Here is a 24441-nt window from a genome sequence, read left to right as displayed (position 1 = left end):
TGTTATTTGTGGTTAATCTAGCTCAGTGATTATAAATATAGGATCTAAACATATATCCAGTTTAAAAATCTGAGTAGTCACATTATGAAAGGTAGACAAGCAGATAAAGGTAGTGTTAATAAATAAATTTTATTTAATAATGTTAAAATTTTACTATTTTAATTTATAAAATCAGTATGAGAATTACTATTAAAGTATTTTATACTTTTATGCTAAGATGTTTAAATACAGTGTTTTACACTTAGTATGTACGCAATTGTATGTGTGTATATGTATTGTGTATAGCTATCTAAATTATATATTTCAACTGCTCAACAAATAAATGGAGCTAATAGCTACTATATTTGAAAATCAAAGTCAAGTACTTCATTTTAAAGATGAACTTTAAAAATTATTTACCAAGTCAAAAATTATTGTGTTTAATAGAATTATGTCGAATTTATAGGCAAATTTTAAAAAGATTTGTAAATTAATTCATTAAGTTGACTTGAATTGGACATATCATTATATACACAGTTCTTCCCTCTAGGAGAATAGAGATATTGGGTTTTATTTATTGCACTTTTGTGATTCATATTTTTGTGGATAGATAGAGAAATAGAATAGGTTTTTAAAAAAAATAGAACACTGTTAGTAACACCACTGTTCTCATAGGTCTGGTATACAACAAGAATTTGATCAATTAAAACAGTAAATCTACTAGGAAAGAAAAATTTTTCTCAATTGCTGCAAAATTAAGACAAACTAAAATAAAAACTTGCGATAAGCAGAATCCCATACTACAGGAATATTTGAAAAATTATTGCATATCACTTTACTCCCACTAATTCATCCAGTATTTTGAGTAATCAGTGTACTAACTGTACTCAATGTAGAATTTAACCCTATAAAGATGTTGAGTTGCTATGGTTAGTACAAGTCATATATATTTTACTGTACAAAGCTGCATAAAGTTTGGAAGTTTGCATAAGTTAGGAAGACTGCTTTTTAACAAAGGCATACATTAAGGTTGAAAAAGGTCACTATCATGTATTATTTTTAATGTTTAAGAATTCTGACATAAAACAAAATATTTTGAATCAGTCATTAACCTAGTCTTACAGGTGGTACATGTGACTTTTTCATGAGTTTCTAGCTGTTTTCAAGTGAACATATCAACAAATAATATTGATTTACTAAAAGGGTTTTAGTCATAAATTTCAAATTGCTCAATTAATGTTCTTGTAAAGATCATTTTTCCATTTTAATATAAAAATATGTTGAAAATGAAGATAAAACTTAGTTTCATGTATTGCATTAAACGATTTTAGTTTTCCGTTACTTCTGTAGAAACATTTAATTTACACATTCATTTGTCTTGGTGGACAAAGACTTTGGTCACTGCTGCATGATGCTACCAGGCCATTTTTCACATCAATCAATGCTTTCATCAGTCTTCACAATTGATTTTTGCACAGCCAATTGGGTAATCATGCAGTTAATGAAATTTAGTCTGGGCAATAGACACAAAAGTCAAAGCTACATTCCATCATCCAATATTATATTGTGATTGGAGGGAGAAATATAGCTGTCTTATGCACTTGCAAAAGTCTTACTCTCTTAGATATATGTCACAGTGAAAGATATGTTGTGATTTACCCTCTAAAAACTTTCAGTTATTAATACTGGCATAATATAAAGTTGAACTCTCTAAATTTCAACCACCTTTAAAGCTAGATTATTTCTCACAGTTCAATATTTATTTACTCAGATATTTTTTCGTTAAAAAATACTACCATTCATTTTACGTCTCCACTCTCAAGTTCAGAACTATGCATGCAAAAGTTTTGTTAAAAGGAAAAGCTGCTAAATATATATATATATTTTAATTGAATAAGTGAATGAATGAATCCATCAATGAATGAAGGAGCTTTGCTGAAAAAAATAAGATATGATACTTCAAGTAAAAATAAATATATGGTATAACAAGAGGCCAATTCAGAATTATTATAATTGAGAAAAATGATATTTCTCCTATGCCATCTTTTCAAGATGTGTCTAGACTAGATTGACTCCCTATTTTTTAAAAATATATTTCAGAGTGGCTCCTGTTGATGCTTGCCTCAAAGGAGGCAAGAAAACGTTGCTTACTTGCTGCCTTCTCATCTTCACAGTCAGGTAACACCTTGTTAGCATGCCCATCTATACAGCAGGTACACGAAATTTTCTACGAAAACATTGAATCTTTCAAGTCTTTATTCTGACTCAGACTGATGTAATAAAGTCCTGATCATAGCAGGTAACACATTTCACAAAAGGACCCCACCCACTTCTGTGCCCCAGCTGCTGAATCTGAAACAAAACCTCTACCTAAGCCACAGTTAAGTCCCTTTAATGTGTAGTAGCTAGTCGCTGCTCTGTTGGCTGAGGCCATTTTCAGCATGGAATTCCTTTCTTCTGCTCTTTCTTCAAAACAACCAACAGAGCTAGTGTAAAATGATCATAGACCAATACAATTTGCATTTTCTTTTCAATAAAATATACAAGATGATAATTGCTTTCTCAGAAAAATAAATAAAACATTTTCTTTAAAAATATTACATATCCTATGCCAAAAAAAAATATTACAATCATTCATTCAAAACATTCATTGAGCTGGCACAGTGGTTTGCCTTTAATCCCAGCAGCTCAGGAGGCTGAGGCAGGAGGATTGACAAATCCAAAGTCATCCTCAGCAACTTAGCAAAGTCCTAAGCCAACTCAATAAGATCTTGTTGCAAAATAAAAAATAAAAAGGACTGGTACTGTGTATCAGTGGTTATGTGCCCTAGAGTTCAATGCCTGGTACCACCGAAAACAAATAAATAAACATAAAAAAAGTATAAAAAAGTAGTCATTGAATATTGATAATGTTAATTCTGTTTCAGAAAAAAATGATTGAGGACCTGTGGAACAAAATTGATGGAACTTGCTCTTCTAGTGGAGAGAATGATGGGGAGCAGTAGGAACAACAGTTCGTGAACAGTTATGTCAACAAAACACCATCCAACCACAGAAGAAAATAAAACCTGACAGGATAACTTTGCTAACACCTGAATGAAGAAGGGTCTTTTGTGGAAAATTCTAGAAATAAGTGTGAAAACGAATGAAAACTAATTGAGGTGGGATTGAATGGGAAATATTACTGGAAGACCAAGACTAGAGATGTGATAAGGACAGAGAGAATAAGTTACTTTCTCAAGAGGAAAATTTAAAATACCAAAAATGCTTAATAATCAAGACAAGCATTATAATGCAATATTTTGGAGCAGAATTTTCATAATAAAATATCAAACATTTTATATTGGCAGGCTCTTCTGACTTGCTTTATGACTGTTAAAGAATAGTGGATTCTGATATGTCTTGACTTGCTGCATATATATATATATATATATATATATATATTTTTTTTTTTTTTTTTTTAAGTTGGAGATTTTTTATTTACCCTTTCATTAGGCTTAAAATATAAAGGGATATTTTGATAAGTACCTATGGTGATGCTTAGCTTACATTTACCTCCTTTGAAATTGTTCAGAAAAAAAATATCACTGAGCAAGTACAATTGGAGGCAGGTGAGAAGGAAGTTGGAAAAAAAGAAGTTGTACATAATGCTGGAAGCTCCATAGATAGGCATATTAGAAGTTTAGGTAAATTTTGCAATTTTTGCTTTTTTGTACCAGCACATTTAAAGCAATAGAGATGAAACGAGTTTTTCTGTGAATGATAATAAATCAATTGACTTTCTTTGTTCTGCTACTTTATTTATTTATTTATTTTAGAACACTAGTAACAGCTTGTCTGTTCAGAATACAATGTATTTTGTTACTGATCTATCATCTTTATCTTGTAAGTGTATATACTGGTGTGTTCAATAGGTAGAAACCTAATAAACTTTTTTCTTTTTTAAATTACATAAAGTTAAAAATTTTTGTTATTTAGAAAAGTCATTGCATTAGTTTAGTACTATGGCTACAGACATTTTTGTTTTTCAAAGTCTATTTATGTATTTTTTATCAGCTTTTTATAATTAATTTAAAATTAATAAAATAACTGTACATGCTCTGAATAAATTAAACATATTTATTCTCTAATTTTGTAAAGATGAAATGTGGGGTTACCTAGCATTGAGGCTGACTACCCTTTGAGAATCCTTCTCAGACCAGGAGTGTCTTGTTCTCATCTGCCAGTACAGCTGAAGTAATCTCATTACATAAATGGTTTGCATTACAAAGAGCAGATCAGGGAATTGTACTGTTTAGTAACTTTGCTTAATTAGTGAAGAACACTGAGAACAGAAGATTCAAACATACCCTTCATTCTATGAAACATGAATCTAGAGATCTCCATTTTGATTTCATCTGATAAACTGTCACCTATGAAAATTAGACTATAACCTTGTTCATCTCTGTCATAAGAGAAAGCAGATGTTTAAACTTTTCCATCCTGACATAAGTATATGGAAAGTCACACAATTTGAAATCTAATTAGTGTTTAATAAGCCATTTGAAAATGATGTCATTCAACTCTTACAAATTAATCCTGTTCTTTCAACACCTGCTGGTATTTTGCAATAGTAATTATTTCATGACAAAAAGAGTCCTGAACCAGTCCATATTAACATAAGCATCTCTTGTAACTACTCCACACATTTTTTTTTTCTCTGAAAAATGTTAATAGCCTCCTTCTGGCTTAAGAGCAAAGAGACTGCTACAGACATAATGAGACTTGTTCTGAATAGAAGGAAGCTTACTATTCTAAAGTATAATTTCAAAAGGTCAAAAGGGGCAAAAGACCTTCCTGAAGCTATCAAGAATCTTCCAGAAATTTCTTAACAAAGCACACATCATTCCATTTCTGGAAAAATAGATTGAACAAATGGCATAGACAAAGAAATTTAAGAGCAAAGCATTCTTTCACTAGAAGTGTGAATTTCAAAGTAAAATCTCAGATCTCCTTTAAATTAAACCCTGATATAACTAAAACTGTCAAATTATTGTCAAGTCTTTACTGAACTGATGCTTAATATCTCAAAGTGACTGACTGCTTTGGCTTATTTTAAGTTCAGTTTTGATGTTCCCACTTCATTATTATGAGTTTTAGTTATAATACTACCTGTATCAAAAAAAGAAATAATACTTTGCTACCTGTATCAAAAAATAAATAATACTTCAAAGTTTCTAGGACTATTAGACAAAGTTATGAATGAGAATTCCTACCACAAATTAGAATTAAATAAATGCTTGTGTTGTTCTTCCTTAGATACAAGATTACTATAGAGTACCTGCAAAATGTGAAACTAAGAGAAACCTTAAAGGTGAAGTCCATAAAATTGTTTCTGCATAACAAATATACCTTTGCTTGAAAGAAAATTCTTAGAATCCATTACTTATGAATTCTAAAATATTTATTGTTTAACCAATTCTACTCACTTCTTTTTTCGAGCAAAGAGGAATGCACAGTCATATCATGCAACCAATTTAATTTGGCTATTTATTATGCCCAGAGCCTCATAATCAATCAATAGAAAATATTCATTTATAATGCAAATGATCATAATTTGGGAAAATGGAAAATATATGAACCTTTACTTTTTTGCTGGGTGGGGGCCAAAACTGCTTAGAATATGGGTTAAATTATATTTACCCTAATAAATATTTTTGCTCCTTTTAGCTAATGGCTTCAGAAGAACATTATTTTTACAAGAACTATACCTCTTCGATGCAGACTGGATTTCTCTCCACCTTTTCTGAACCTTTACTATCTAGCTCAGATAATGGCTTTGAAATGAAAATTGAACACAGCAGTGTATTGTATTCCATTTCACCATATCAATTTCTGTTTCTGAAAACATTCTCCTTTGGGTATCATAATCAGCTGTACCACTTGTCATTACTTAGAGAACCTGACAAAAAAGTGCTTAAAGCTATTTCAAAAGTTCTTTCTTGTTGGTTTTTTTTTTTTCAATCAATTTTCAAAACACGTTGTATACTATACATAATATGGATATTATTCCCCTAACAAACACATCTGTGATCTTATATAATTTGCCTGTCTGTCATGTCTTTTTTTTTTTTTCCTGCTTGTATTTACCAAATATGAAAACTTCTTGAGGTGAGGCTTTTAATACAATTTGACTTTCAAAACCAATTAAATTACATAAATAAGGACAACTCAAAGGGAAATACTGTAGTAGTATTTGGATTAAAGTACATAGACGCATCTGTCAAAATTCTAACAAAAAAACAGTCCCCCACTTTCACCATATTAGGAGTTAAAGTTTTGGTGAAACTTTTGCAAAGCATTGAAGGGATATTTTACTTTAAGATAATGGAAAGTAAGACCCAAGTTTCCTACTTTCTTCTTTCCTATATGAGTTTATGTATCTCTAAAAATAGTTTCTTGTGAGTACCTGAGTTAGAGTCAGGCAGAAATACTGATTTGTTTTCTAAAACATCCCTATGACATGTTTAGAAATTTTCTCAGGCTACTTTATCTCTAATAAATAGTATAACAATCCATGAATAGCTGATATGTTTTAATTAACTTCTAAGTACTTAAATCATATTGCACATGCACAACAGAATATATTACATGAGTAGGAAGAAAAAATAATGTGTTCCTTTTAATTCTTATTCTAGGGAGATAGCTGGTCACTTAACATCAACTAGAATCAAAATTTGTGTAGGTGGAATGGGAGTTAGTGCTTACCCAGGAGCACAATATGTTTGCCTAGTAGACCTCAACATTAGATTGTCTAAACACTGAAGCTTAATTCCTATGCAGGACTGTGGGGCTCATTCCACAGTGGGGTTTTACAAAGCTAGTGGACTGGTGGTCACAGGGACAGATAGGAGAGTGGAGAGGGAGATCTTGGAAGGAGAAGTAGGCTCTTTTATGCCCAGCTGAGAATGCTTCTTTATGAACCATAGTCTGATTTCTGAGTGTTCTGGAAAAACCTGGTTTCAGGGCGTGAAACCCAGCCCCAGAGTGCTGTGAGACTGAGGAAAGAGGCAGCCGAATCCTGGACTGCACAAGTTTCAATTTAATGGGGACTTACTGACAGAAACATGGTTCTGGGTGACAGCAAAACCAGATGAATTCCTGCAATTTAGGTCAGAAGGATAGGACCTTAAAAAATGACCAGGACAAGTGGCTTCATTTAAGTTGGAATATATTGGATCTGTCCTAGACTAATATCGAATGGTTAGGCTCATTTCTGGTGCCATGTTCCTTTTGTCTCTTCATCGTATGCTGGAAACTATGTAGGGAAAATTGACTGGAGTAACTCAGGAGCCATTGTGGCACTTACTACTCAAGATCAGCCTTAATCTATATGGTGAGAAAAACAATAGTTTCTATTATTTTTCAGTATGGACTGTATTCATTTGTCTCCCTAGATATCACAAGGCAAAAGTGAATGAAGGTTTAACTAAATAAGCCTAATATTAAAATGCCCACACGAAAGCAAAATATGCATCTAAGTTAATTTAAAAAAATAATTTTGAATGCTGAATTAGAATTATTACATTTCAGTGTAAAGTACTAGCCTGGGAGATACATATTGAACAAGTGTGCTGGTAGCTTGCATAGATATGCGTGTGTGTGTGTGGGGGTGTAGTATAGGCAGGGTGGGGTGACTCAGATATTTCAAGTAACTGTGATTATAACATGGAAGAGGTATTAAAATAATTTTTGACACTTAAAAAAGAAAAGTAGCACACTGATTAATACTCAAATGTAAGAGGTTAAAGCACACTAAAAAGAGGGAAATGTTAGGAGTTAAATATTTGTAGATTATCAACCAGGTAGCAGTTTGGTCCAGCTAGCACTTGAGATGGAAAATTCCATTCTGGGTAACATCCAAATTGAAGGACAAGGTTTCCTTTCGAGCTATCTGAATGAAACATAACTCCAGTAGGATGGTTAACCAAATTCAAACACAGATGGGATTTACAAAGCCGGTTGAACATAAATGAATATTAATATTTGACAGAATTTGCTTTGATAGAAAGCAATAAGATAAGCAAGGATATTATGTAGAAAGCGAAGGCCAGAAATTAGCTGGGAAAGTATGAACACAAACATATGGTGTATTTCATATTTGCTGGAATACATGGAAAACTTTAGATACATGGCAAAGTATTTTGTGTAGACTTAGTTTTGACTAGTTTTTTTTTCAATCTTTATTTACTAATCCATGAACTTTCTGTAACTGACCTTCAACTTCCAGACAATTCTTTCAGTTAATCCCTAATAGCAATTGATCACAAATTTAAAAATGTGTTGGAACCTTTGATTATACAAGTATAAAGAGGGTGCATGTTAAGTAAACTGAATAGAAGTAGAACATTTTTCGCCTTTGAATATTTTCATATTAAAGATAGAAGTAATTCAGATCTTATTCCTCTCTACATCCTTTCAGAGACAAGAAATCAAATGTCATAAAGCTTCATAACTAGGTAAATGCTATACAACTGGCAAACAATCCTGATCTAACATTTAAGATTCTTAGTCTATTAAACACAATACACATATTCAGTACTCTTATTTTTAAACAAGCATTTAATTTTAGAGGACTTTTAATTTTAAAGCACTTGTAGATTTAGATAAAACTTAGAAAGACAATGAGTCAACGTATACCACATTTTCCCACATTACTCACATCTGATACTGATAGACTACACTAGTTACAATCAATGAACCCATATTAACACACTCTTATTAACTAATACCCATATTTTATTCAGATTTCTTTGTTACCTCATGTTTTATTGAGTCGATGTGGTTCTTTGAGCAACTCTGCTGTTACTCAGATGGATGACAAGCTCACAATGAACTGCTTTTAGGTCATCATAGCAAAGGTGCATACTTGAGGACATGATATCACTGTTATACATTTTGACCACCTGACTCAGGTAAGGTGTGCCAGATGTCACCACCACACTGTAGCTCTTTAGTCCTTTTCCCATACTGTGCTTGTTAGAAGCATGACAATATGGAAGAGCAGGGAATGGTGCTCTACCTTTTGAGAAGTGCAGAATCTACATAAATTATTTGGAGTTTTTCATGGGAAATTTATCTCTTCTTTCCCAGGTATTTATTGACATTTATCACATATTTATTTTATATTTGGGTTATAATACAAATACAACTTTATTATGTTGCTTTAAATTGTTCCAGATTGGTCATTGGAAGGTCTTTCAATTGGCCTCTATGTCCCTTGACATACCTCCATTATTATGTTTTATTTTGTTTTATTCTGTTTTATTTTTTAAACACTTCCTGACCTTCTGGCATTGCATAATCTTATTAATTTTATTCATTTCCTGCCCCAGGTCTAGACCCAGCCAATTCTTTCAAGAGACCTACTTTCATTTTTTGGAGATTTAAATTAGAAACCAAGTTTTGAGCACCAGGTTCATTGATTGTTTGCATATTATACTTGCTCTAAGGTCATTTCAGACACAGAGCCAGGGAATATATCTGTATATACTAACCCATGTATGTGCACACATCTATAACTATTTCTATATGTAACTATCTGTATTAAACTCTACATAAATTCATGCTACATACTCTAATCTTTTACCCCCTAGACTTTTAGAGCCTCTTCCCCTGTTTATCCCTAACTTTAACTCCAACAGTGCAGCACAGTTAAGTAGTCTGGATCCTACCATCAGCCATTCCTTTACACATTTATTCTTAATTCCCATATAGTTGTCTTGCAGTATCAGATTATTAACCTGTATACTTGTGGGGAGCAAGTTCATTGACTTGAAAACAGTGCTAAAGCTTCATTCATTTCCAAAGTAACAGTTTAGCTCATTTTTTCAGTGAATTTATTTCATATATTTGTAATATAGTTATATTGTTTTTTTCCACATTCTACATTTCATCAGTTTCCCCAAATTCATAATTAAAAAATAATCACCTACATTAAGACTCACTATTTGTGCTGTAAATTCTATGGGGTTTTGATAAGTAAGGTTTTATCATCCATCACTAAAGGAAGTATAACTTCATAGCCCATAAATCACCTTATGCTTCAACTACTAAGCCTCATTCCTATCCCAGACCTGGAGGAACTACTGATTTTTTTTAACTATTCTTTCATTTTGCAAATGATTTATGATTGTTCATTTTGTGTTCTACAACTTGTTTTTTAATTCATTTCTTTGAAGAATGTTTACATTTTACATGAAATCGTATCCATGAGTGTGACAATTTTAACTTTTCTTCTCTTTATGGATACATTTTATTTATTTTTCTCTTCTAATGACTCTAGGTAAGACTACCAATACCATGTTGAATAAAAGTGGCAATCATAGATATCCTTGCTTCATTCCTGATCTTAGGTAGTTTTTCATTTTTCATCTTTAGGTATGTTAGCTGTAAGTTTTTCCTCTATAACAATTTTTTATATTTGGAAGGTTTTCTTCTTTCCCTACTTCATTGAGAATTTTTTTAAATGAAAAAGAGATATTGAATCTTTTCCAAATGCTTTTTCTACATCAATGGAATTGATCATATTGCATTTCCCTCCTTAATTCTTTTGATGTATTATATTATATAGATCAGTATTCATACATTGAATGATCCTTGCATTCCAGCAATAAATTCTACTTGGTCATAGCATATAATGTATTTAACATTCTTCCTCATTAATCTTGTATAAGTATTCATAAGGAAATTTGGTCTGAAATTTTCTTTCTCTGTAGTGCTTTTCATTTTGGTATTTGGAAAATGCTGAGCTCATAGGATACATTGGAAAGTGTCCCCCCTCTTGTATTTTTTAGAAGAATTTGAGAAGGATTGGTGTGGATCTTCTTTGTGAATGTTTTTACAAATTCCGTCATTACTGCTTTTCAATGGTGAAGTATGTCAACAGTAATTACCCAGCTTTTATTTGATGTCTTAGATAGTGTATTGCATGTTCTACCCATAATTTCATGCCTTAGGTATCTGTATTTTCTGTGGTTCACCTGCAACTTTTATAAGCAATGCCTGCCATTTTCCACACTATTGCTCAACTGAAGATTTAAATAATCTTATTTTCCCTCCCTAGGCTCCAAGTAAAGATTCAGAGACAAGTTTTTCAGACAGCACCTAAATGAATTATAACACTACAAAAGTCTCTGGTTTTTAAGCAAAGGAAATGGGGACTAATTTGCTTCCTTCTCCCTAATAAAGTTATTATGTACCAGGGAGAATTTGAGGAAAGTGTGAATAAAAATGGTTGAAAATTTCTTACCATATTGAATGCAAAGAGGGCCCTAAGATTGTGTTCTACCATATTCCTCAGGTTGTTTCCTGGAACCCTCCTTTACTTTTGAAGGATAATTTTGCTGGGTATAAAATTTTAAGTGTTTATCTTCCGTGAGGATGCTTAAATATTTTGTTCCACATTTCTCTTCTCTTCTTGCATAATGTCTGATTAATATTCTTTTGTGAATGTTATCCTTGTTCCAAATAGAAAAAGTGTTGTTTTTCTTTATTTCTTCATTTTTACCAAGTATCGTTTCTTTTGGTTTTCTGTGGCTTAACTATGGCAGATTTAAATTTAGATTTGATTGTTCATTTTCATATCTATTCTCTTTGGTGATATCTGATCTGTGTTTTGATGTCTCCTTAGTTGCAGAAAGTTCTTGGTCACCATGGCAGTTCTGCACAATTCCCTTTTCCTTTTTTCCCTTTTGATACTCCAATTATGTCTTCTAAAATGGTTCTAATTTTTGAAGTTTTGTTTGTTTACTTTCCATTCCCTTTTCCCTTTGCATTTCCATTGGAGTAGTTTCTATGGATCTATTTTCAAATTCACTGATTTCCTTTCTTTAACAATGACCTGTGGACTCATGAACCAAATAAAGCTCCATTTTTGTTCTTACAATTGTATTCTATTTTGTATTGAGTTTTTTGTCCCTCCAAAATTCTTACCCCGAAACCCTAATCCACAATATGATGCTATTTACAAATGCAATCTTTAGGAGGTAAATAGAGTTGGAATCGTTCATGAAATCTTGCCCTTAGGGTGGGAATATCACTCTTAAGAAATGCAAAGCATTCAAATGCATTCTTCATCCCTCCTCTGTCTTGTGAGGACACAGCAAAAAGGAGCATGTGCAAGATTAAAATATCCCTTCCTGGAAACTGAATTGGTCAGCACTTTTATCTTGAATAGCAAGAAAATCAAGTTCTGTTATTTAAGCCATCCAGTTTCTGTTATTTTGTTATGGCATCTAAGTTGAAAATGCAGATTTTTTATTTGAGGTTGTTCCTGCAACAAATATTTATAAATGTGAAAACAAAGGGCTGGGGATATAGCTCAGTTCGTAGAATGCTTGCTTTGCAAGCACAAGGGCCTGGGTTCAATCCCCAGCACTGCAAAGAAAAAAAAAAAAAAAAAAAAAGGATATTGGGAAAAACAATGTGAAAATATAAATGTGAAAACAACTTTTCCATTGAGTAATGACTAGCATTTAGAAGAATTTTGAAGTATATATTACAAATGAAATGTTCAGGTTCCAGTAATAATTCATACAGAAATAAAGAATGTTATTAGAAACTGAAGTTAAGGCTATTCTTGATATAACATGACAGAAAATATGATTGAATTGGTTTTTAATGCTTTGTACAAGGTAGGACATGTGAATGATGAAATTAGACATGTAGTTGGTAAAATTTATAAGCAACTCATTCAAAGAGCAACATGGTTATTTCTAACCAATTATAATAAAATGTAAGGTTAGTAAGAGGAAAGTGTTGAACAAAGGAACAAAAGAAACAAAAGCCAAACTTGAAGATTTGAAAAATTCTCTGCCACCTCCCCATCATTCTGTAAATCAAATAAAAGAGATTTGCTCTCAGACTTAAGATATAATGGGATTTTCCACGTTGGTTTTAGATTTTCTTGGGTCCTGCCATCTGTTCCTTCCCCTTTTGGAATGAGAGTATCTTTCCTAGGCTTATTATATTGTTTTCTTTTAAAAACACATAACCTCTGGCTTCACTAATTCACAGTTGGAGAGACATTTTTTTTTTCTCAGGATGGATCTGACCTCTCGTCTTACCTGTATCTAATTTAGATGATATTTGGATAGAGTTTGGACTCTAGCCTATAGGGCTAATGCTGGAACAATTTAAGACTTTCAGGTTTTTGGAAGGAAATTATTAAAGCAAAACTTTAAAACTGAGAATTCTTTGAAATAAAAGAGTTTATTGAGTAGATGTAGGTCCTAGGACAAGATCAGCTGCAATGATAGAGAGTAGACAGAACTATATCAGCCAGCCCTAAAGCCCAGAGCATTTGCATTTTTTTATACAAAAAAAAATTGAGAAAAAGCAGCATATATTCTTTACATTGAACGTACATTGGCTAGGGGTGAATAGCATGGAATGGTATGAAGCAAGAAAAGTTTTAGGACAGGAGCAGGGTCCCTAAGATGAATTTGCTGCTTCCAGATTGGTTGGGATTAATAGTCTGAAAAGTTTTTATAAAAATGAGAAACAGTAGTGGCATCTGGTAGTCAATCATGATTTACATCAAGGGTTCAACATACATTCAGGAGTTTGGCTTCTATGAATTTGACCATTAGCTGTTAGATGAATAATTGTCTCTCTTAGTCTTTAGTCTGTGTTCCTTTTGATTAAATTCAGGACATGTCAAAATGTTTTTTAATCAGAATGTACTTTTCATGCAAGAAGGACATGATTTCGGGGGAAGGGAGAAAATGGCAGAATGTTTTCAACTGAATATCTGTTGCCCTTCCTCCAGATTTTATATGTAAATGTCCTAACCCACAGTGTTACTTGTTTGAAAATGGTTTTGGGATAAGGTAATTAGAATTGATGAGGCCATGTTCCTGAAGAAAGTGTTTGTTATTTTGCAACACAAATTCCCTCTGCTCACATTATCATTTCTTTCACGTTCCCACTTTTTCCTTTGGCGTTCTTAACACATTAATCACAAAGTCATTTCCTGATTTTTCAAACATTTGTAACATAATTGTGTCTGGTAATGTTGGTTGCTTTGTCTTTTTCAAACTGTTTACCACCTAAATTTGTATATCCTTGGAGATTTTAGTTGTCAGCAGGACATAATGTGAAGGGAAATCAAAACTGAGGTAAATCCATTACAGGGTTTATATTTATATAAATCTTGTTAGTTTTGTCTTTAATGCGTGTTGTTGCTTAGGTCGCAAAGTTCTCAAGTTCCACTAATATCTGTTTTTACTTCCCTCTTGACTTCAAGCTTCTTTAAATACTTCTCAGAGTCCGTTTATGTAGTTTCTTTCATTTTTAATCTAGTATTAGTTTACTGAAGGTCTGTTGGTGTGATGGTAAGGTGTGAAGTGCAAAAGAATTCCGTAATATGATTAAACCTCAACCTTCTAATTGACCTCTGTATTGGAACTGTGGACTTCATAAAAAATTCTCCAGTGGCATAGTATTTTGTACAGACACACACACACACACACACACACACACACACATACACACGCACACATACACATACTTACACATATCACTCTATTGAGAGGCAGGCAAGAATAAAGGAAATTCTTCCACAAAAGAAAGGATACGGTTAAATGATTTCTCATGGAAAGGCTTTTGTCATGGGACAGGATCTGGGCATATTTTACAATGAGTACTTTTCCTTCCTTAACCAGAGTCAAAAAGGAAACTTCCTTAGTTGTTAACCATGACAACATGCTGAGGTCCCGGAAATAAAACCCATAAATAGGTTGTTCCTTTTCTAAGACAGCAACCCCCTGAAGTTTCACACTATTAGAGTCCACACTCAACTTTCAACAATTAGTCAAAATTACTATTTAAATGTTTCTTCCTGCTAGTGGCCCTCTATTCCCTATCTGAAACTAGATACGTAGTTCAAGATGTTACTTTTGGATTTGATTGTCTCTCCAGTTTTCAAACTCCGTTTTCTGCTGGCCCTGAAAACTAAGGTATGTAATAAATCCAGGAAAAGTTGTTGATTTTCATTTGTTTGGCATTAATTACCATAGAAGCAGAGGTACTGACTTCTAAACTCTTTCATTTCACAGCAAAATTAAATTCCATTTGTCATTATTTTTTACTGAAATTTTCCATTTTCCATGTTATTAACATCTACTTACCATTTCCTGATTTTGTGCATAAACCAGCCTTGGTTTGACTGACTATTAATGTGGAATTTCTTGACTCTGACACACACATTTATGAAATCTCCCTGAGAATGTGCTGTAGACCCAAAACCAGTTGCACTTAGTGGTGGTCAGCCTGATGATGTACTCCAGGATGGGCTCTCTCTATTTTTCCATGTAGTTCTGTCCTTCTCTTTCTCCTGGGAATTTGGTTCTCAGTAACATCTTCAGTCTTTGCTTCCTAAGGAATTGAGACTAGACTAAGTTCAGTCCCAAGTCATTTGTTTGCTAAACTAAAAGTAATTATTTCTAGGTTCTGGTGCCACCTTCTCTTCCTCAAAGCTAAACTGCTAAAGCTAACATAATGTGAACTTGCTATGTAAAATATTAGAAGCCAGTTACGGTTTAAGACATAAGAAACATTGATTATTTAGTTGTAACTTTTAAAGGAAATAACAAGTGTCTTCAATCATTTTATTTGTTGCATACGGCTCATCATTTCATTAAACACACCCATTACAAATAAAATGAAATGAAAGCCACCTCATCCAGAAAAAAAAAAAAAAAAAAATATATATATATATAGTTTTCAATCTCCAGCATGAAATAAATAACAAAAATTAAAAATATAGGATAAAATATTTCATAATGCACTTTCTTTTTAACTGGCAGAATCTTTCAGTCCCTTACAGGTGTGGCCTTGATAAGCCAAGGACATCATCATACTTAGCCTGACATAGCAGTGTTGTTCATTCTATTTTTTCATGTAGAAACCTGAGAGCCTTCACTTTCACTCCCAGCTGAACACCTATTGTTTTACTCACATCACAATGTATGCTAGTCTCATCCTTGGTAAATTGGATATGTGGCCACTGAGGTCACAATTGTCCACATGGAGCATTAAGGTTTGGACGTTAAGGTTTGGACTTCTTATAATCTTGGCTATACTTCCTATCACTTTGTGAGGAGTCTGTAAGGTCAAAATGAACACTCATTACTCACATTTTACCTTGGTTGACACAAATCAATATAGGGGAAGTTGTAAAAAAATCTGCATGATCCCATACATCATTTTTATTTAGATAAAGGACTTGCTTCTTAGGAAAAAAAGATCAGAGTTAGTAGTCTCAAAATACATGAGTTAATATTTTTTGCATAATGAATTGTACCCTATTTTATAATTCTTTAAATTTTAATGGATTAAACCTAGTTTAGAATGAATTTAGAGTACCCCTTCCTACTATTATACAGAAAATTATATAGCTTCTCTTTGGTGCTAAGTATAAAAGTTTTCTTTTCATAGTGTAGAAGTGGACACAACAGACAATTAGCTCTGCCACCTTATTAATGGCAGGAAGAATGGCACAATGTCAAATATATTTAAAATATAATACTTATTTTGGCAGATGTCATCCAATATTTAATTGGCCGTTTTCCAACAAGTGCATAAAATATATAAAATCTATAAGTTTTCTGGGGCTAACTGTACCCAATAATTCATTTTGTGATTCACTGGAAAGTGGAATTACTTAGCAACAATGTCCAGAGGCTTAATTTAGTGTGATTATATATGGATTTTACTGCAATGTGCAATTTCAATCAAAGGTTATCAATGACAATATTGAAAATTCAATATTACAAAATTTCCATTCTTCAATTATCATTTCAAATTGTTGGAGACAATCTAGAACACTTTCCCTAAGATGAAATAACATTCTTTGGACACTTGCTTCATTCTTTGAAGAGGTAAAAAGACAATCTGTTTAGGAATATATCTATTTATGCATCATAATTTTTATAAGAATTTTAGAAATTTCTATTATTGATTAGAAATCGTATTAATATATCTGAATCAAGTTCTTTAGGAAAAAAACTTATGCTAAACTAACTTCCTGCTGTTTAATTCTTATAACAACTGTTTTAGAGAAATAATATTTGAAGATAATTTTTCTGACTATATGTAGTAAACCATTTTAAATTTTAAACTTTGGTTAAATCTATATCTTTAAAGAATTATTTCTCTGGGCAATAATTTAGTCTTTCCAAAAGTGTATGCTATTTAATTTGGCATTACTTTGTCATCTACCTTAAGGGATATTATAATAAATAGCTCTAGAAATTGATGATTATATGTACTTCAGCAATCATGTCAAGAAGCTAATCTAATACATCATTCTTTCTCAGAATGTACGGGGAGGCAAATTCACAAAATTTGCTCTTTTTCTATGATTACAGAAGAGAAGAATTTCAGAATAAAGCATTTGAAAAGTGTTATGAAATTGTCGCAAAGTAATTTTATTTCTTTTCATTGTCTGTTTTGCAAAAATATTTAGGCATAATGTATTAAAATTAAAAACAGCACCAAAATGTCATTCACTCTGGGTAGTTTGAAAAGAATGAACTATTTCATCAGAATTCATAGACATTTATCATGTCTATCTATGAGAGAAAATTTTTCTAAAATAAAACAGCAGCATTCTGTTTTGTTTATTTGTTACTTCACTTTTGTGGATTGAATTTATAATAAGTACTAGAATTCAAAGGCCTTGTGACTATTTCCCATTGTCTTCTTCACCAGGGTTGCAATTGTGTTTATCTTATAGGATGCCCATTGAGATAATAAACAGAAATAGTCTTGCTCTAATACCTTAGCTCTGAAAATGTGTCTAGCTTATCAAGGATTTTATGAGTCTTTTGTGTTGGTAGTTTCCAGTGAGCAGAGGCAGTATTAAAATCATTTCATCATGAACATGATCAGAGAGCACTGATACTCTGAGAAGAGGTAGTGATCCTTGGCAAGCAATTCATGGTTTGCCACTGATTGCTGATCTTCAGGAAAGCTATAGAGATAAATGGGCAGAATCAGCAGATAAACTGCTGAAGGAATGCAGAAAGTGATTTACCTGATCAGTCCCACCAAGGCACATACCAGCATTTGAGGACCTGCTTTAGCAGTGGGGACAAGAATCATAGAAACAAAGAAACTTGTGACTTCATATTCTAATATTGCTTCCTCTTAAATGGTATATGCATACTTTATTGAGTTCAGATCTCAATGCTCAGTTCTGAAGATCACAAGAAACTACTAATTTTCAATCACTGAAATTATTCCATTTAAAACAATATGTTCTTGTAAGAGAAGTAATTTACACAGGCATTTTATTTTCTGGTTCCTTTGTTTTCTTGAAATTGTTTGTATTCATTCCAAATAGAATTTTTCTACCAAATCTTCTGTATAAACCCCAAGTTCATTGTCTCATGACCCTTACTTTTTTTTTGTTTTGATCTTTTAAAAGAATTGTGTTTATCATTTTACATTCAAGTATGATAGCTGATATTTTTAAAAAGCATTGTCAGGAAATTTCTCAAGTATTTGAAAACCATTTATTTGACTTGAGTCTCTATTTCTTCAATTATAGGGGTTTAAATTCAGTCCAACAGAAAAGTTTGAACATTTAAGGCATATGCTCCTATTATTAATATGCCTCTAAAACTACATTTAATACTTGATAGTTGAAAATTATGTAGACTCTTAAAACTAAAATTTGGAGCCTGTGCTAATAATATGGAAATAAAATAAATAACCTATTCCAATTTCCTGGGTATACCTAACAGAAATTTAGAGTATCTTATTTTATTTATTTATTTATTTATTTTTATTTATTTATGTTTGTTTGTTTTAAACAAAACTCAACTTAGGATTTTTTTGCTGTGCTTCTTTCTGTTTTAGGTATTTTTAATTCAAAAGTTAAATATCATAATTTCAGAAAATTGTTAATTGATTTATTTCAGCCCTTTAATTTAATTTTTGAACATTTGTTTATTATTGAAAGCACTCTATATATCCAAGGTTATAAAACATCTGCTTTTTTTTTTTTATTTACTCTTATATACCTCTACCATGTGCATGTGTGACAGACAAACCATAAGCTGAGTTTGCCTAATCCCTTCCTATTACACGTGGGAAGCACCTATGATTGTGTCTAACCAACAGAATACAACAAAAGTGATAGAATAGTACAGCACACAAGTGATAGAATAGTACAGCACACATACGTCTTTCTTTCCTGTTTTTTTTTTTTTTTTGGCACTAGGTATTGAACCCCGAGTCTACCACTGAAATACATCCCAAGACCTTTTTGTTTGTTTTTTTTTTCTTTTTTCCTTTCTTCCTTCTTGCTTTCTTTCTTTTTTCATTTTTATTTTTATTTTTATTTATTTATTTTTTTTGAGGCAGGGTGTTGTTAACCTGCCCTGACTGACCTGAAACTTGCAATCCTACAGTCTCAAATTCACAATTAGTTGGAGTTACAGGCATAAGTCACCATGCCTAGCTCATAGCATTTTTAAAAATGTAAATTCTGTCTTAACTATTGAAAGAAGGACCTTTCTGCTGATCTTGAAGAAGTAAACATTCAGTGGTGTTGTACACTACTGTCTATGGACACGCCACATGGCAGGGAACCATGGACATATTCAGAGACTGACACAAGTCTCCAACCAATATTCAGTAAGGAGATAGGTCCTCCATCACCCAGACACAAAGAAAGATGTCATTTGGGAGAAAGAGGGGACTGAAATACTAAAGCATAGTCATTACCTTGACTTTACCCTTATTAAGACCCTGAGCAAAGTTCCCAAGCACGGACTGAGTCCTGACTAGTTAAACTGAGAAAAACATGAATTGTTCTAAGTTATTAAATGTCACTTGTTATGTAGCAATGTAAAAGTATCAAACTGTGTTATTAAGAGAAATCTTAATAATTTTTAAGTTTGCACATTTTCCTGAGATTTTAATATATAATAATTTGCATGATCAGTTTTTGAATGGTGGGTATTTAAGTTGCTTTCTAATATTTTCTACAAAGAATATTATTATTTTACACCTTACAAATTATATTCATAGAAGAGAATCCCAGAAGTAGAGTTATTCAGTAATATTGCTGTATGTTAACATTTTTATTAGTATCTATATTTCAGTTTCTCTCCCAAAATATTTTCCTAATTAAGATTACCAAAACATGAAAATGCCATAGCATTTTGTGCAGAGGTGTGTGTGTGTGTGTTCATCATATAATATATATTAATACATATCTAATAACCAAATTTTCTATAAACACCTTTATTGATATGTCATTTCAGCTCCATTGGACAAGTGCCAGGGATCATAACTGCAAGATCATTTAATAAGTCTATGTTCAGTTTTATAAGAAACAGCCAAACTCTCTTCCAAAGGAACTATACCATTTTGCGTTTCCACCAATAATGAGGATTCCTATTTGTTGAATGCTAAGAGTTCTTTGTATTTTTACTCAATAGATGATCAGATATTTCTTATGCAAATGTTTTTCCCAGGTTGTGGCTTTTCATTCTCTTGACAGTATCTTTTACAGAGAAGAAGGTTTCCATTATAATTTTTGTTTGTTTCATGGATTGTACCATTGGTGTCATTTCTAAAAAGCCATCACCAAACTCATCTTCTAGACTTCTTCCTATGTTATCTTTCAGCAGCTTTAGAGTTTTGAATTTTATGATGAGTTCTGTCATCTTTTTTGAGTTAGCTTTTGTGAAAGAGTTTGGGTTTGTGTCTGGATTCTCCTTTTTCCTGTGTCATGTGGAAATTCAATTTTTCCAGAATCATTTATTAAATATGTTCTCTTTTCTTCATTATATTTTTGTTGCTTCATCAAAGATTTGTTGAATGTATTTGTGTGGATCTTTTTCTCAACATTCTATTATGTTTCTTTGATCTTTTTTGACTAGTCTTGCACCAGTACCAAACTGCCTTAATATAGTGGATCCAGAGTAAATCTTAAACTCAGTGAGTATTAGTTTAATTTAACTCTGCACACCTTCACCACTGTTGTGTTATTCTGGGTCTCTTACTGCTCAGATAAACTTTAGGATCAGTTTTTCAATATCCAGAAAACTGCTTGCTAGGAGGTTGCCCATGATTGCCGAGAATCTATAGATGGTGTTGGGAGAACTGAGTATTGACATAATCGAAACTTTCTACTTATTTACATGGGATATCTTTCCATTTATGTAGTTCTTCATTGATCCATTTTTTTAAAATGTGGAAATATACATTGAATCTAAAATGCACCATCTTGTTTTGACATAAAGTATACACATATTGTTTTGCAACCATCATCACCATCAAACTCCAGATTTTTCATCATCCCAAACTGAAACTCGGTACTCCTTAAATGAGAAGTGCATTCCTTTGTTCCCTTACCCCTGGAAACCACCATAGTGATTTATGTCTCCATGAATTTGAAAACTTGGAGTACACTTGTATGTAGAAACATACATTCTATTCACTTAGTGTTATATCTCTGAGCTTTATCCATGTTGGAGCACGTGTCAGAGTTTTCCTCTTTATAAAGTTAAATAACATTCCATTGTGTGAATGTGTGTGTGTGTGTGTGTGTATGCACATACCACATTTTGTTTATCCATTCTTCTGTCTTTTGACACTAGAGTTTGTTTTTTTTTTTTTTTTTTTTTTTAATCATTATAAATAACGGCTATGAACATACGTGCACAAATAAATCTTTGAGATCTACCTTTAACTCGTGTGGGTCTACACTCAAAAGTGGAATTTCTGAATCATATGGCAATTATATTACTAATTATTTTGAGGAACAACCTAACTGTTTTCCACAGAGTCTGCACCATTTTATATTCCTACCAACAATCCAAAAAGTGTTTGAATTTCTCCCTATCCTTGCCATTCTATTTTTCATTTTCCACCGTAGTTTGCTATAATCAACCTACTGTGTGTGAAAGGTTACACTGATAAATTTTCATGAAAATGTTCTCACTCTCATAAAATTCCTACACTTTGACCTAATATTCTTAGTATCTTTATGTTTAAAGTGTAGAAATTCATTTCTTTTAACTAAGAAGCTTCTGAAGCAAACATTGCAATTCCAGTCTTTTGAGTTAAAGTCACTTATTCTCCCAACCCTCTTTTACTACCTCTCCATGTGTTTTCTACCTCTCCATGGAATAGAAGGGCCTCAACAACCTCAATAATCTAGTTAAGTGGCCATGATATTGACTGACATTAAAGGATAAAGTTTTAACAGAAGTAGAGATTCCGGCTTGAATATCATACACAGTGTTCATGTTTCTCTCCACATTTTGAAGACAGTCAGTTCTTTTCAACTGCTCTTCAGAGAAATGTAGCAGGAAGCAAATCCACATCTTCAGTCTCTGAATAATAACTTGACACACTGCTTTAAAAGAATCCCAGCTGTGTCGTTTCATAACTTGCATGTTTGAAAGCATCTGCTGATTTTTCTACATGTAGAGAATGGTTTTGCCTTATTTGCCACTCTGGTTTGCATGATTTTGAACATTCTGCTCAGATAATTTCAAGCACTCAGCTCTTTTCAGAAGCAAGGATGTTTGCTCTGCATTGAAAGGACCATCACCACTAGTAAGAATTTTCCTTGGACTAGTTTGCCTTTCAAGACCAAACGTGCTCCATCCTTTCAGACTCCACCAATTCCAGTTCCTCACCATTACTCATTTCGAAGACTTCTGAGGCCATTCCAGTGATGACTGTTGCCACCATCAGATGCATGTCTTTGTGCCACTGATCAGGTGCCTCTCTACCTTGGAAAACACCAGATAGTGTCACCTGACTGGAGCAGGCCCTTACCACTCTAATGGAAATGAAGATCTACACTTTCAGAGGATATTTCTGTTATTTCAGGAGGCGCAACTCTAGTTGTTTGATCCTCTGCTCACTGATGTATACTTATCAAAGTATAGAACTAGTTGTACTTCATTATAAAAACCCTTTTAGGATTTATAATTTCCATTTTATGCAATCCAGTGACACATTAGCAAAGTTTTTTAAATTATGCAGTCCATGAGTCTGTGTCTACCTTATTTCTTATGTTCTTTTTATTGCTTTAAGTTCATCACATGCATTATTTCTGATGAGATTCAGCAGCAGAATTCACTTCATGTTAGAGTAACTTTTCCAAGGAAATAATCACAAAGTATATATTTATAGTCATATGGAACTGTAGTTCTCTGAAGGAGCAGCACCTATATTAAAGGTCTTGCATACTGCTTGATCTTAGCCAAGAGCATCATGATTGTGGAAATCATGAATGGTTAAGAACAAAAATTTTCTTAGTATATCTTAGGCTCTTTAATAGACATTTACGTTTGTATCTGACCTAACATTTTCATAACTATTAAGTAAACCTCTTGGAATGTATCATTCTGCTCAGCAGACTTCTATTCTCTGACAACCCTACAGTTAAGCATGCTGTAAAATAACATCTGAAACCTACAGAGAGCATTTCTATGATTTGTTGTATCTAGCCTGTCTACCTAGTGTCCCTAACAATACATTTACCAAATGAATTAAGTTATGACTTTGTTCTGTGGCTATAAAAGTTCATGTAATCTCTTCCATGGCAGAATATGTCATTGAGAGTAACTTGAATTCTTGCTCCTGGGCCACAGTCACTTATATTTGGCTCAGACTAAACTATTTTCTTATTTCCCTTAAATCAGAGTCTTTATTTTATCTTGACAACCTAATAGTAGAATATAAAATCAATAGAAGAAAGAGTATATACTTTGAATTAGAAAACTAGTTTGAAAGTAGTAATGTGTGACAGTTGAAATTCAGACTCAAACTCACTTAATACACTTAGGTTATTCACTGGCAAAAATGACTGTCATTAGGAAATTCTGAACAGCATATGATTATGCAATTACAAAAAGTTATTTCTGGTTATTGAGCACTCAAAACTACACTTGGAAGGCAAATGTTAGAAAAGAATAAGAATTGTGAAATGAAGAAGAATATGTCTTAATTTCCCTTACCTCCCATGTATGCTTACCCTCATGTACTTTTGTTTTGCAAAGAGATGAGGCTCAGCTGTGGCTATCAACCTGCTTCCATAATTTATATATTTTGATTTTCTTTCCAATATCAAACTAATGTTGAATATATTTTTACTGACTGCAGAATTCATATCTCAATTCCAGATCTTTCCAAACTCTGGTGCTGCCCTTAATAATACCTAATGGCATGCTTAAAATTTCCTTGGGACATTCATTTGATATTTTAACATAACATAAGCAGAAATTCAGATGTCAGCCCAATACCTCCTCATCTACCATTACTATCCTACTGCTCCATCAATAGCTTTCCCCAATCCCATGCATAATACATTTTTTCTTTTCAACTCACTGAAACCCATAAGACTGTAGTCAACCTTGACTCCTCACCTTCTCTTCACTCTCCAGA

This window comes from Sciurus vulgaris (assembly GCF_902686455.1).
Source record: "Sciurus vulgaris genome assembly, chromosome: 8".
In the NCBI taxonomy this organism is placed as follows: domain Eukaryota; kingdom Metazoa; phylum Chordata; class Mammalia; order Rodentia; family Sciuridae; genus Sciurus; species Sciurus vulgaris.
Note: the sequence above shows the minus strand (reverse complement) of the source record.